This window comes from Orcinus orca, chromosome 3, assembly GCF_937001465.1.
Source record: "Orcinus orca chromosome 3, mOrcOrc1.1, whole genome shotgun sequence".
Lineage (NCBI taxonomy): Eukaryota > Metazoa > Chordata > Mammalia > Artiodactyla > Delphinidae > Orcinus > Orcinus orca.
This window is the reverse complement of record NC_064561.1, coordinates 139,763,603-139,778,352: the sequence shown is the minus strand read 5'-3', so window position 1 is coordinate 139,778,352 and position 14,750 is coordinate 139,763,603. Positions and strand designations below refer to the sequence as shown.

General features: G+C 37.1%; 1 protein-coding gene across 3 annotated transcripts in view; it reads left to right on the top strand.

Moving 5' to 3' along the window:
* Positions 1-14,750, top strand: part of RAB3C (RAB3C, member RAS oncogene family) — a 310,558-nt gene that overhangs the window by 78,703 nt on the left and 217,105 nt on the right. The gene's annotated exons all lie outside the window — the stretch shown is intronic.

The following is a 14,750-nucleotide window of genomic DNA, read 5'->3' as shown; positions in this document are numbered from 1 at the left end:
TTTTTTCCAATATCTCTTTTATTATTTAATTTTCCACAAATAATTAATATGTTTAGAAAGTACTAAACTTCTGTGTTTTCTTTTGGTAATTTTATCTTTGCTTTTTACATTTAAATCTTTGATTCATATAAAAGTTATTCTGGGAAAGGATAGAGGGATCCAGGTTTTTTTTTTCAAAGATACTAGCTTGTCCAAGTCCATTGATTCAATAATCATTTCTCCCCTATTGTTTTGGAATGCCATCTTTGCTTTTCCATTGTATATTTGACTAGATTTCTATACAAAGCTTCCATTGATCTGTTTAATCCTGTCCCAGTACATTGGTTTTAATTACTCTGGCTTTATAATACGTTTTTAAATCTGGAAGGATACTTTCTTGCTCTATACTCTTTATTGTTCGAAATTTTCCTTTATTACTCTTCCAGATATACTTTAGAAAAATTCTGATAACTTGTAAAATAAAATACTATTGGGGTTTTATTTTGGTCACATTGAATTTATGGACTGATTTAGGGAAAATTGATAGTTTCACAATACTGAGTTCTTACAGCAAAGAAAAAACGTTGACTCTTCATTTATGCAATTTTTACATTGCACTCTTCAGTAGTGTTACATAATATTCCCTATACAATATCTTCACACTTCTCTTCAAATTTATTCCTAGATATTTCAAGATTTTTATTGTTAGAGTGAGTTGAAACTTTACTTTTCACTTGTAAATTTCTGTTTCTTTAGAAAAGGTGTCAATTGTTATTGGTCTATAAGGGTCTTTTTTGTTTTTTCAAAACAAACAACTCTTTATTGAAGTATAGTTGATTTACAATGTTGTGTTAGTTTAAGGTGTACAGCAAAGTGATTCAGTCAGACATATATATATATTCTTTTTCAGATTCTTTTACATTATAGGTTATACAAGTTACTGAATATAGTTCCCTGTTCCATGCAGCAGGTCCTTGTTTTTTATCTATTTTATAAATAGTAGTGTGTATCTGTTAATCCCAAACTCCTAATTTATCCCTTCCCTTGTCTTTCCCCTTTGGTAATCATAAGTTTGTTTTTTATGTCTGTGAGTCTATTTCTGTTTTGTAAATAAGTCCATTTGTATCATTTTTTTAGATTCCACATATAAGCGATATCATATGATATTTGTCTTTCTCTGACTTACTTCACTTAGTATCATAATCTCTTCTAAGGATCTTTTTTTTTGCCGTTATTATTTAAAATTGATATAGGTGAGCTTTTATTGTAAATCTGGAAGAAAAATTGCAGATCATTACTTATGCATTATAAGTGTTTTTAATATATTTATAAAACAAGTATACACAACTAACAAAGGTATGGAAAAATAATTTCTCTAAAAAGTATCAATAAATTAAGTTTTAAATGTACATAAAATTATGAAACACCAAGATGAAAGAGTAATATTATATGTATTCACAATTTTACTGATATAAGGAGGAATATTGAGTTTGGGAAATATTTCCTGTTAACAAATCAACACCTCCCAAGAAGAATAATCTTCAGCAGCCTGAAGGAATGAAGGGAAAATGAAAGGCAATGATCTGGGGAGGTGGTGTGAGACTACATTGTGAAAGATGGTTAGAAGTTTGGAATCTGAAGGTAGAACAACAGGTCTGGTGAGTGGTTAAAGAGAGAATGAGAATGAGAAAGGAAAACTGCAAGATTTCTGCTTGGGGAGCCTGGTGGGTTACCGTGTCATGGGATGAGATAAGTAGTACAGGAGATAACTGAGTTTTGTGTGGGTCACGTTGACTTGGTGGTTGGTGATGAGGTGGTGGTAAGACATTTACTTGGTGAGGACCGTTGGAACACTTGATAGAGAAGGGAACTGGTGACAGATTTAGACATCATTCGCCTTTAGGTGGTAGTTGAAGTCACGGAAAGATAAACTTTATCCTAATTGAAAGAAAAATTATGACAGAGTTTTATGCATATTAAGTTCCATAGTCTTCAGTTTACACATAATCTATTTAGGGTGCCTGTTATTCATACAATGACAGCAGCCTGAAGAATAGACAAAGCATTTTAGATGAAATGACCTGGAAATGAAACCCCAAACTATAAAAATTCATATTTTCTGACTTTCTAAGTTAATGTTTTCTGCATTTGCTTCTCCCTCTTTTTTTGCCCTGATTTCTTCTGCTTGCTCTTTTTGTTAGACGAACTGGCTTAGTCTAAGCATTTGATTTTAAAGCTTAGAGCAATTTAAGGTTTCCAAAGCATTCTTAGATCCACTGTTGGACCATAATATGTCACGTAGGCAATAAAGGATAGCTTGGAGAGTGCAATTTGCCCGAAGGAAATCGTTTTTAACAGAAGATAATAAAAGGGTTTTCATGGTCAAGGATTTATAGGTTCCTTCCGGGGAACACAGCAAGTTGGAATATATTTTAAACTGAGAAATAAGAAGAGTTTCCAAAAGAGTTTAATTTTACCCTATGAGATTCAAATCCAACTTTTCAAATCATTTTATGACAGAGTATATATGTCTGATTATGCTGTTCATAGTTATAATTTAACTGTTTTAAGTCATAGGAACAGTTTCTACTACAGAGAGTACTTACATAATTAATTAGAGTTACTATTCAAAATTTCAAATGAAATCTTCAGTTTTAGATGAGAAAATATTTTAGGAAATCCTCATTGTGATGAAAAACCATTAAAAGGCAAACTGCATAAAGCAAGCAATAGTGAAATCCCTTCATGTCATGTTACTTCTCTCTCTTTCTAATGTCTTTCAAAATTGCATTTGAAAAAAAATCTTTGAATTAAATGTTTTCCCACGAATGTGTAAATTTGTTTCATAGTAATGATTGAGAAGCATTTGTTCATTTATCCTTTCATTCCACAAATACTTATTGTCTACTGTGTCCCAGGTGCTGTGCCAGGGGTGGGGATATGAAACACAAAAACCTCAGAGAGCTGATGTTCTTGTGGGTGAGATAAACAATACTAAGTAATCAAATATGTAAGTATAGAAATATACACATTAATTTCAGGTAGTGATAAGCAAATTACACATATATGCACATACAATATGTATAATGTATAATTTATAACTATATATAATATATACAATATAAACATATACATAATTTCTTTAAAGGTAGATGTTATATGTGTAATAAACCTAGTTTGTGTAAAACCCATGGGGAAAAAAGTTGTTTTAAGCAAGGGAGAGGCCACTAGAATGAAAGTTAGTTAACTCTGTTTCAAAGTGATAGTTCCAGAATTAGTGACAGAGGGGGACACTGGGAATCACTGCACAATTAAAAATAGAAAGAAACAGAAAGCTTGGGAAGAAAAAGAACTGCTTTGTGTGTGTCTATTATGTTGCAGGTATAGTAATGGACAATTTACTTATGTCAGCTTATTTAATCCTCCCAACAAAACTCGATGAAATAGCATATCTCCATCTTAACGTAGGACAAACTAAAACCTGAAAGGCCAAGTGACTTCCCCGAGGTCTACCTAGTAAATAAGTGTGAATTTGAGATTTAAACTCCAGCTTGCTTATGTATTTACCACAGTGAGCACTAGAGGAAAGGACTGTAGTTTAGGAATGAGAACCTTACTTTTAAAAATAAGTAGAATATTATTTAGCAGCCTACTAAAAATTCTTCCATGGTTAATGCATACATTAAAATCCCCCTGTTGGTTGCATCACTTATCTCTTGCTGCCTAACACACCATGTTAAAGCTTAGTGGCTTAAAACAACAAAAATTTATTTAGCCTACTATTCTCTGGGTCAACAGTTTGACTCAGCTGGGTGGCTCTTCTGAGCATTGAGTTTTGATCATATTTTCTCACATCTGTGGTCAGCAGCAGAGAGGCTTTACTTCTGAGGTTGACTGGCTGTTTGCTGGGCAGTGGGACAATGGGGCTGTTGGGCCACATGTATCTTATCATCCAGCTGGCTAGCTTGGGTTTGTTTACATGTTACCTTGACAGTTTCAAAAGAGGGAAGAAGCATACAGACTTCTTGAGACCTAGACTCAGAACTCGCATATCATTACTTCAGTCATATCTATTGGCCAAAGCAAGTCAGAAGATCAGCCCAGATTCAAAGGAGAGGAAAAATAACTGCCATATTGTGATAGGAGAAGCTGCAAAGTTATAAAAGGGGCATGCAGACAGGTAGGTTTGAAGAATTGTGGCTATTTTGCAATCTACCACATTAGGCAAAAATGTGAGTTAATTGCATAGAAAAATAATTCTCAGTATTGCTTTTTGAAGTCCACACACATGTATGTATTTTTATGAATGCATACATACACATACATGTATTATATAAGTATTTCCCTATAAGGTATTTTATTTCAGATGAATAAGTATAATGAATTGAAATTATGTCTCTTCTTTTGGAAGGGGTAATGTCTTCACTACATATGATATTTTCTTTGGTCCCTTTTGAGAATTTATACCTGTCCCATAGTAAACTCTCAACAAATATTGGGTGAATAATCCTTTCCAGGCTTTATGTAATCTTTTTCTTCCTTTAGTCCCAGAGAGTAAGAAGCAATCATCTCTTCTTATATCACTCATGTTTGCCAGTGAGGGAGATGACAGGACTTTTTTCCTAGATAACACATAGTTTACCCCTCCAGAGTCTGTGGTGGGCAGGACCATTTAGTTATACCATGGGTGCTCATAATGGAGAACAATTAGTCTACTATTTACTCTGGCAGAACCAAGCCTCATTTTCCCAGCTGGCTTTTTTATAGGAAAAAAATATTAGATTTTCAAAGAAATAATAAAATTAATTACTGCAAATATTAGATTTTCAAAGAAATAATAAAGTAATTCTTGCCAATATTAGATTTTCAAAGAAATAATAAAATTAATTCTTTCTCAAGCAGCTAGAAATTGGTTCTAATTCACTGGCCACTGATTTCATGATGATCACCTCTTTCCTTAAGTTCTTAATATGGTAATTACCTTGGGATGCAAAAACCCAAAAGGAAACAAACAAACAAAATAATATTCTGCCTCTATGTCTGCAAGGTAGACAAGTATGAAACATATTATAAGGTTCCCTTAAACCCATAAGATTTTAGTAGTCCATTATAGAAATTCTAATTGTTATGCCTTACCTGGGATTTGAAAAGTAAGAAACGATATGGTCCCTGAGACTGACTCTTAATAAGGGTATACTTATCCCTCTACCCATCCATCTGCTATCCCACCCCAGCCTATACAGAAGCAACAATAAAATAAGGAAGTAAATGGTTCTTCAAAGATAGCTGCCTGTGTTTTCCTGGAGTTGGTTCTGTGAATACCAACCCCATTTCATCACACAAATCAGATATGGGAAAGAGACTACATTAGCCAGGGAAATTAATAACACTATAGACCAACCCTAATATCATAGTGACAATGTAATACAGTTTTTTTCTTGTGGTTATTTATTTCTTATGTTATGGTCTGAATCAAGTTGGGTAGCTCTTCTATGTAGCCCTCCTTGAAGCACAAAGCCTAGGCTTCTTCCATCTTTTAAGTCTACCATCTTGGATTCCTTTATGTTTAACTCTAAGGAAAGGAGAGACTGCATGGAGAAAGCACACACACTCTTACCTGCCATGGATAAGGCTCACTTCCCTCACATTCCACTGGTAAAACTGAATCGTAGGACCCATCTAGAATGGATGATTGGGGTTGGGGGAGTATAGAGGAATACCAACAACCTCTGACTCAGGGAGATATTCAGAGAAACTTGATTAACATGCACTATCAAAATTAAAACATTATAATGTTCATGTACCCCTAAAATTCATCTCTTATTTCAACGTCCCATTAAAGCCTTAATTTTGTGAATATTTCATTTCTTCCATGAAATAACATCAGGGTTTTCGTTAGCATGTGAAAGAACAGAAGCTAAAGCATACCTTAAAGGACAGTCATGTCTCACGGGTTTTTCATTAGAATTTTGCTACCTGCAGCAAATATCATTCTATTCAGAGAAATAAACAAGTTCAGTAACTGGAAATGAATGCATCTGAATATCATTTGGAATCGTGTGTCCATCTTACTTTATTTTTCCTGCCATGTTATTTCTAATATACATACCCATGTTAATTAGACACGTACTTTCCATCCATAGCAAAACAGTTTGTATCAACTCCAAAGAATTATTAATTTCTTGGGACCAAACACTCGCTACTTAAAACCATTTTTGTGCACACTTTTTTTTGTATTTACCGTTGTACGCTTGACTAAGCCACTCTAATAATTCAAGTGTTAAAGACCCATCTGAGCAAGTGGGGCTGCAGCTGACTGATTGGTTAAACCCTAGATGAGACAGATCTAAGTTTTTTTTTTAATGGATGTAATAAGTTTTATTTGGATATATTCAGTATAATTTTTTTATTGAAGTGTAGTTGATTTACAATGTTGTGTTAGTTTCAGGTGTACAGCAAAGTGAATCAGTATACATATATAAATATATTTCTTTTCAGATTCTTTTCCATTATGGTTTATCATAGGATATTGAATAGAGTTCCCTATATATAGTAGTGTGTAGAGACAGATCTGACTTTGATCAAACACATGAGAGCTGTCTTTTGGTTGGTGACCTGACTACACCCAGTGGGTGGCAATGCTTGAGAAGCCAGGGGCAGTGCCAAAAGAGAGGTCTTTCAGAAGATTAAAGGGACTCTAGTTAAATCCATTAACCCTATTCTTGAAAGTTGCTAATTGCCAGAACTATAGGCCCTGTATCTTTCCTCCTGCCCACCCCCCAGCTTCCTGTGAATGAATGTTCATATTATAATATCATGAATGCACCACAGAGGAAGAGATGGACAAAAGTGTAAGAGAACAAAATGGGGTAAACAGTGGTAAAAGCAAAACGCAGCTAGAATATCAATCATTTTCTAGTGTGAGCAGGAAGAGATTTGGCAGAGGTGACCGATCAGGGAGGAAATATCGAATCTCCGGCTGCTCTTCCTCTCCCATATCCCGAATCCCCACTTGATGGAATCAGGTCAGGAATGATGAGATTTTTGTTAGGAGAAGGAAAGGCCTCTTGTGCTTAGTCTTTTATATCGAGAAAGCCCCTGGAGGGGGCGGCCTGTAGTTTCATTTTCTCTTTTACTGTGTTCGGAGGGAAGGGATATTGTGCCCTTTTCTTGGAAGTCATTTGACTCTGGAAGGGGCAGAATGGAACCTAGGGCAGAGAAGGCAGAGCTGCCTATAACCAATTTGCTCAAGGCCAAAGGAGATGGGGAAGAAAGAGGCAGAAATTCAGGGGAGTGTCTTTGTTCAATAATAAAATTATGATGGCAGAGTTTTCTCTGTGCTGGTTTCTCTCATAGAACATGTTGAATTAGGCTTGTGGCCGCTTCAGAATTATCCACTTCTCCTTTGATAGGAGGAGAGAATGAAGGAAAAAAATATAATGATATAAATCACATTTATATCCATACGGATAAAATTATTGAGCACCAAGCCAGCTACCTTGATATTAATTCTCATAACAACCCCCTCAGAAATGTACGAATAAGACAATTCCTCAGCTGAGAAAACAGAAGTTAAATAATTGGTCCATTTGCCATACAGCTCATAAAAAGAGCTGGGATTCAAATCCAATAAACTAGATGAATCTCAAAAGCATTATGCAGAGCAAACAAAGCCAGATACAAAAGGGAACATATTGTATGGATCCATTTGTATGAAATCCTAGAACAGACAAAAACTAAGCTATAGTGATAGAAATCAGATGAGGGGTGACCTGGGTGAGGGGTGGGAGTGTCCTGACTTCAAAGAGGCACGAGAGAACTTTTTTGGGAGATGAAGATGCTCTATTTCTTTCTTTCTCCTTCTTCTTTTTCTTTCTTTTTTTCTTTTTTTTGAAGATACTCTATTTCTTGATCGTGGCCATGGTTAAACAAGCATATGTTTATCCAAACTCATTGAACTCTATGCAAAAATGGATTTATTTTAATGTATGTAAATTTTAACTCAATAAAATTGATTTTTTTTTTTAAAAAAGAGGAAATGATCCTACCAATAAAGCACACTTTCCTCAAAGAGACACTGCCACAAAGAAGGAATCTGTATATGTCTACAAAAGGGAAGATGGGTTAAAGAATATAAGTGCAGAATCACTGGCTCTTAAAGAAGGAGCTGTTTATGTTTCTTTCATCCGAATCATCCAAATGGTACTTCTGCATTTTTCTAGTCAAAAACTGAATGTTTCACTGTATTTAATTAACAGACACTTACTCAAGTTATGTCTAAACATGCAGAGTACACAGAGTACAGCATCCATTCTTTTGCTTAATTATTTTTCTTCTTCAAATTAAAACAAAAGCACATTTTGGGGAATTAAAATATTTAGATGATTACTTTCATTTGTACTTATATCTGTGGACATTGTTATGTACAGATAAACATTGTTGACTAACGCTTAGCTTGACCGCAGTAGGAAATGTGGGTTATAAAATTAATGTTAGTTCAGATCAAAAGGGTAGTATTAGTAGACCCACCCTTGACACAGATATTCTGCCTTGTAAACACATTTTACTAAGAGGTTTGAATAAAATTTCATTGTTATTTGTTGGAAAATTAATTTTGCTAAGAGATTAGTTATCTTTCTCCTAAGAACCTTGAGTTTTAAATATTAAAATGTAACTCAATTTACTAAGGTGAAATAGAAGGGGAAAGATTAACCCAGATGTAGCTATTAGCTAAAATTAAATGTTACTTGGGCAAAAGATCTGAACAGACATGTCATCAAAGAAGGTGACAAAGAAGGTGTTCAAATGGCTAACAAGAATATGAAAAGATGCTTAACATCATTAATCATTAAGGTAGTCCAAACTAAAACCATGGTGGGTTACCACTACACACCTATTAGAATACTAAAGTAAAAAACAAAAATAAAAACAACAGCAAGAAGCTGACAGTGCCAAGTGCTGTTAAGGTTGCTGAACAACTGAACCTCTCCTGCTGTGATGGTGGGATGTGAAATGGAACAGCCCCTCTGGAAAACAGTGTAACAGTTTCTTGTAAAACTAAACATGTGGCCCAGCAATAGCATTCCTGAGCATTTATCCCAAAGGAAGAAAAACTTACGTTCACACAGAAAACTGTACATGAATGTTCATAGCAGCATTATTCTTAATAGCCGCAAACTGAAAACAACCCAGATGTCCTTCAGTGGGTAATGGCTAAACAAACTGTAGTTCATCCACACAAGGGACACTACTCAGCAATGAAAAGGAATGAACCACTGATACACACACCAACCTGGATGAACCTCCAGGGATATGCTGATTGAAAAAATCAATCCCCAAAGGTCATATACTGTAGGATTCCATTTATATAACATCCTTGAAATAACAAAATTATAGAAATGGAGAACAGATTAGTGGTTGCTAGGGGCAGGGACAGAGGAGGGGGTGGGAAGTGGACATGGCTATAAAAGGGCAATAGGAGGCATCCTTGTGGTGCTGGAAATGTTCTGGACTTGACTGTATCAGTGTCAATATCCTGGTTGTGGTGTTGTGCTATAGTTTTTGTAAGGTGTTATCATTGGGGGACACTGGGTAAAGAGTACACAGGATCTCTTTATATTGTTTCTTACAACTACATGTGAATCTATAATTATTTCAAAATGAAAATTTAATTTTTAAAAAGCACATTAAATCATATAACCCTCCTTTTCAAAATCATTCATTAGCTTCCCATCACACTCAAAACCCAAAAATGCCTCAAAATTACCTCACAGGATTTGCAGGATCTGGCCCCTGGCATCTCCTTCCAGCTCATTTCTTACCATTATTCCTCTAGCTGACTTTGCACCCCACACTTGACTTCTTTCCAATTCTCAAATACTTCAAGGCCCTTCACATCTCAGGCTCTTTGCACTGTAGCCCTGAAATGCTCTTCTTCCAGACTTTAGAATGACTTACTCTCTCCCTTTAGTGCAATTGCTCACAGGTCATGTCCTTAATCTCACTTGCTCACTTAATGCCATTTGGCAAAATATCCCCTCCTGCAAGAGGACTTCTCCGACCACTGTATCTAAAAGGACACAAAACCCACTCCCATATCAGTCTCTGTTCTCTGATGCTGCTTAATTTCCCTTTTGGGTATTCTTACCTGACACTACAATATCTTTTTTTTTTTCCACTTTTTTTGGTGGTAAAATATACATAACATAAAATTTACCATTATAGTATCATTTTTATTTATTTACCACAATGAATAGTAATTAAGTTCCATTAGGGTAGAGCCCACATTTTCCCTACTCACTATTAAATCCCCTGGACCTAGAACAAATATTTGTTAAGTAAACAGTTATTAAATTAATGAATAATTGAGTGAACAAAAGCAATTTGGGAAAGTATACATACCTCTATGAGAGTATTTGTGGGTAAAACTTAAAACAAAATCATGATATATTATTTAGTCCTGCCAGGCTGGTAATGCATATTGCTGTTATGGGTTGGGGACGGGGATTAGTATATCACAAGTGAGAGAAGAGAGAAATAATACCTGATGGGTATTACTGTTTTACAGAAGATATGGGAATATGATCTACGGAAAAATTTTTGTGTACAAACTTGTTAGCAACGTCTTTCAGTTGCAATAGTTTTTCTAGTTACTTCTTTTAAGCTGTACTCTTGAGGAATTAGCTGCTATGGACCTCACGTTATTAGAAGACACTAAAGCTTGGGCCCTGCCTACAAACAAAATAGTCTTTATGACTGCCAGTGTATAGTACCAGTGATTTCACATTGAAGCAGTATAATAATTGGTCAGTTAAATGCTCTTCAATCTATGGGCACTCATTTCATTGTTGTTATTTGATAAATTCCTTAATGGACCCACACTGTGGAAGAATCATCTTCTCTATGCAAGTCCTGGGACTGCTTCTCCTTGAATTATTCAAACTCTGTATTATTCATTTTATATCTTCCTGGTATCATCGGAATGGCTTGCATTGTATAGGCTTTCCAGAAATGTATTTTAGAATAGAGAAATGAGGACTTCCCTGGTGGTGCAGTGGTTAAGAATCTGCCTGCCAATGCAGGGGACACAGGTTCGAGCCCTGGTCCAGATAGATCCCACATGCTGTGGAGCAGCTAAACCTATGTGCCACAACTACTGAGCCTGTGCTCTAGAGCCTGCGAGCCACAACTACTGAGCCTGTGTGCCGCAACTACTGAAGCCCGTACGCCTAGAGCCCATGCTCCACAAGAGAAGCCACCACAGTGAGAAGCCTGTGCACTGCAACGAAAAGTAGGCCCTGCTCGCCGCAACTAGAGAAAGCCTGTGTGCATCAACAAAGACCCAGTGCAGCCAAAAATAAATAAATAAATAAAATTTATACTAAAAAAAAGAATAGAGAAATGGATAAACAAAGGACATTTCATTCCATTTCACATGTTTAGGAATAGGAAACTTTCATAAGCTTATTTCCTCTGAAACCCCATAAAGTCATGAAATGCTAGCCTTCTAGACATTCTTAAGTGAAAGAGTTAATGAGAAATCTGCACGTCCACTGAGGACCATGGAGGCTAACACCCCTCACTAAATTCTTGAGTGACAGAAAAAAACCATTTTATTGCCTGCACTGCAAACTCCTCTGGGTTTGCTGCCATAGATTTTTATGAGGAGATGATGGGCTGTACTCTATTTTAATTCAGTGCTTCTGGCAGGTTCCAACACAGGTGTGAGAGGGTGAATCGCTAAGTAGGAAGCTATGTTTATTCGGTTAGGGACTGTATAGGGTGACATTCGTTGGCCCTCAGGAAATCAGCACAGCCCAATATAATTGACTGCATTTTATTATGTTTGGAATGTTCATGTTTCCCCAAGCCAGCTCTGCTCTGACTATAATTAAACCGAAAATATCCAAAGCATTTTCTGCTTGTAAATGCTAGTTGACAGAGAAGGCAAATAAGCTATTACACTGTCTGAGGGGGTAGCCTGGTGTCTGAGCATCTCTACTTCTGCTAAATGTTTAGGTTAGAGATATGCTAAAACCCACCTGGAGGACAAAGACAATCTTTCTTGAGTAAGAATTATCTGAAGAGTTTGTTAAAAGCATGAGGTTCCTGGGCCAATTCTATCTCAATAAAGCTGAAAAAAAAAAAAAAAAGATTCCTAGGCCCTACGCCCAGAGATTCTGATGCCAGACACTCAAGGAGGGCACAACAAATTGCATTTCTAACAAGCTCCCAGGTGATACTGGTCTGCACACCACGTACTTTGGAGCACCCCACCAGGCCAGCCAGAGTTAGCCGTGTAACGAGCACTAGAGATGGGAACTGCTGGTATTCCACCTGGCTGCAAGTTAGGTGCAAATCAGCCAGAGGCCTCAGCTGAGGTAGGAGCAGAAAGGCCTTCGTCTTCCCCAGGAAGAAACTGCAGCGCCTCTGAAGACAGATGATGAATGTGATGCTAATTACGTGGGAGCTGACTCACAGGATAATGGAGGTGATTTATGGAAAGTGCTGCTGCAAAACCGAATGGAGATGTGAAAACAAGTGGTGACGTGTGTGTGGGGAACGTCAGGCCAAAGCCAAAGATTTCTTTTGTTGCCTCTGAACCTTTGGGCATTTTATCCGAAGGGGACAACCCATTGCCATAGAATTGGAAAACAAAATTATATGATGCCTTTAGATAGACTATATGGTGTGTCAATGCATCGTGGTAATAGCTGTGTCACACCCTCCTGGTTGCTTTCCCAATATCTTTTCACCCATCCTCCATACCAACAGCACCACGGTATGATGTTAACTGAGGACAAATGGGATTAGTTTTATACACTTTTTTTTTTTTTTTTTTTGCGGTACGCGGGCCTCTCACTGTTGTGGCCTCTCCCATTGCGGAGCACAGGCTCTGGACGCGCAGGCTCAGCGGCCATGGCTCACAGGCCCAGCCGCTCCGCAGCATGTGGGATCTTCCCGGACCGGGGCACGAACCCATGTCCCCTGCATCGGCAGGCGGACTCTCAACCACTGCACCACCAGGGAAGCCCAGTTTTATATACTATTGATGGCCCTTGCAATGGAGGCAGATTTTATTGAGTGTAGCAACATGTCCAGTTATAAAATTACATTTCTCAGCTTCCTTTACAGCCACATTCATCCACATGGCTGAGTTCTAGCAAGAGGGATATGAGCAGACGTCTTCTAGGCAAGCTTCCAGGAATCCTGTTGTTTCCCTGATTTAAAGAAATAAAATGACAGACAGAGCTGCAATAGTGCTCTTTGCCATTCCTCTTTATCCTTTCCTAGAATGTGGTTGTAAGACTTGAAGGTATAGGACCCATCTTTGCAAGCATTAGGACAGAAGCCAAATGGAAAGATGGAAGGATCTGGGACCTTGATGGCACCCTGGAGCCTCCGTACCAGCACTGGGCTGCCTACCCTAGGTTTCTACTGTGAAAGGAAAGTATTTGGTTAAGCAGCTGCTTTTGTGTACCTGTTATATGGAGCCAAACAACATTCCTAACAGATGAAATGGGTATCATTTATTGAGAATTTACTATATGTGTATGCCAACTACTTCACTAAGAATTGTATATGTATTATATCATTTAACCTTCATGGCAACACCATGAGGTATATTGTTCCATTCTACCAAAAGTTTCTAAGGAGAATCAACAGCATTAAGAAAAAGTGCATGTTTAATAATGCCTGTGTAACTCTACTTGGGTAGATTTGAGTCTTATTTATTTTAACCTGGCCCAGCTCCTAAGATAGTCTCCTGACACCTGCTTTATTGTGATATTGTCCTATGCATATTATATTGACTTGTAATTATCAATCTTTACCTCCCACTGGGTTCAAATAAGGTGAAACTTCTCTTAAGTGAAACAGTTTTGATTCTTGTAACATGGACATAGACTACGGAGAGACATTGGCTTGATAGAAATGGCTCCACTGTAGATTCTGCCAGTATATAATATAAATTACCCATGCACAGAAATTTCATTAATTTTTATTTATTTATTTATTCTCACGGTACGCGGGCCTCTCACTGTTGTGGCCTCTCCCGTTGCGGAACACAGGCTCCGGACGCGCAGGCTCAGTGGCCATGGCTCACGGGCCCAGCCGCTCCGCGACATGTGGGATCTTCCCAGACCGGGGCACAAACCCCCGTCCCCTGCATCGGCAGGCGGACTCTCAACCACTGTGCCACCAGGGAAGCCCCATTAATTTTTTTTTTATTACAGCTGCCTACCTTAAAAGACTGTCGTGCTAAGTCATGTTCCTTCCTTTCCTTTTTAAAGAAAAGTTATTAGAACACTAAGTGGAGTAAATTAACCTGAACCTCAGAGGTAAAGGGGAAAATTAGCTTGCAAAGAAATGGTTCACACTATCTAGAATTTATTTGCAGCTTGGATATGGGGGTGGAAGTTTAGAAACCTGAGAGATAAATGGAGAATCTAGTTTTAAATTAGATTTTAATGTCAGTCTGGAATTCTAGTTAACCTCAAAATGACTGAAATTTCTTTGGCACCTGAGTGTTTCACAAAATCATTATTAAAACTCAACTAAAAGTTTTAATTCCCCTGTATGGAAAGGATCACACAAGTTTACAAAATCGTATCTTCTGAATTCACATGAAGTATATAGTTATGACACACAACCAGGGTCAAATCATAGAATCATCAAATTTTAAAGACCTCAGGGTATCTAGTTTAATATACCCATTCTTATATGAAAACACTATAGCTAAGAGGTGGGAGTCATTCCTGCTAGTATCTAAT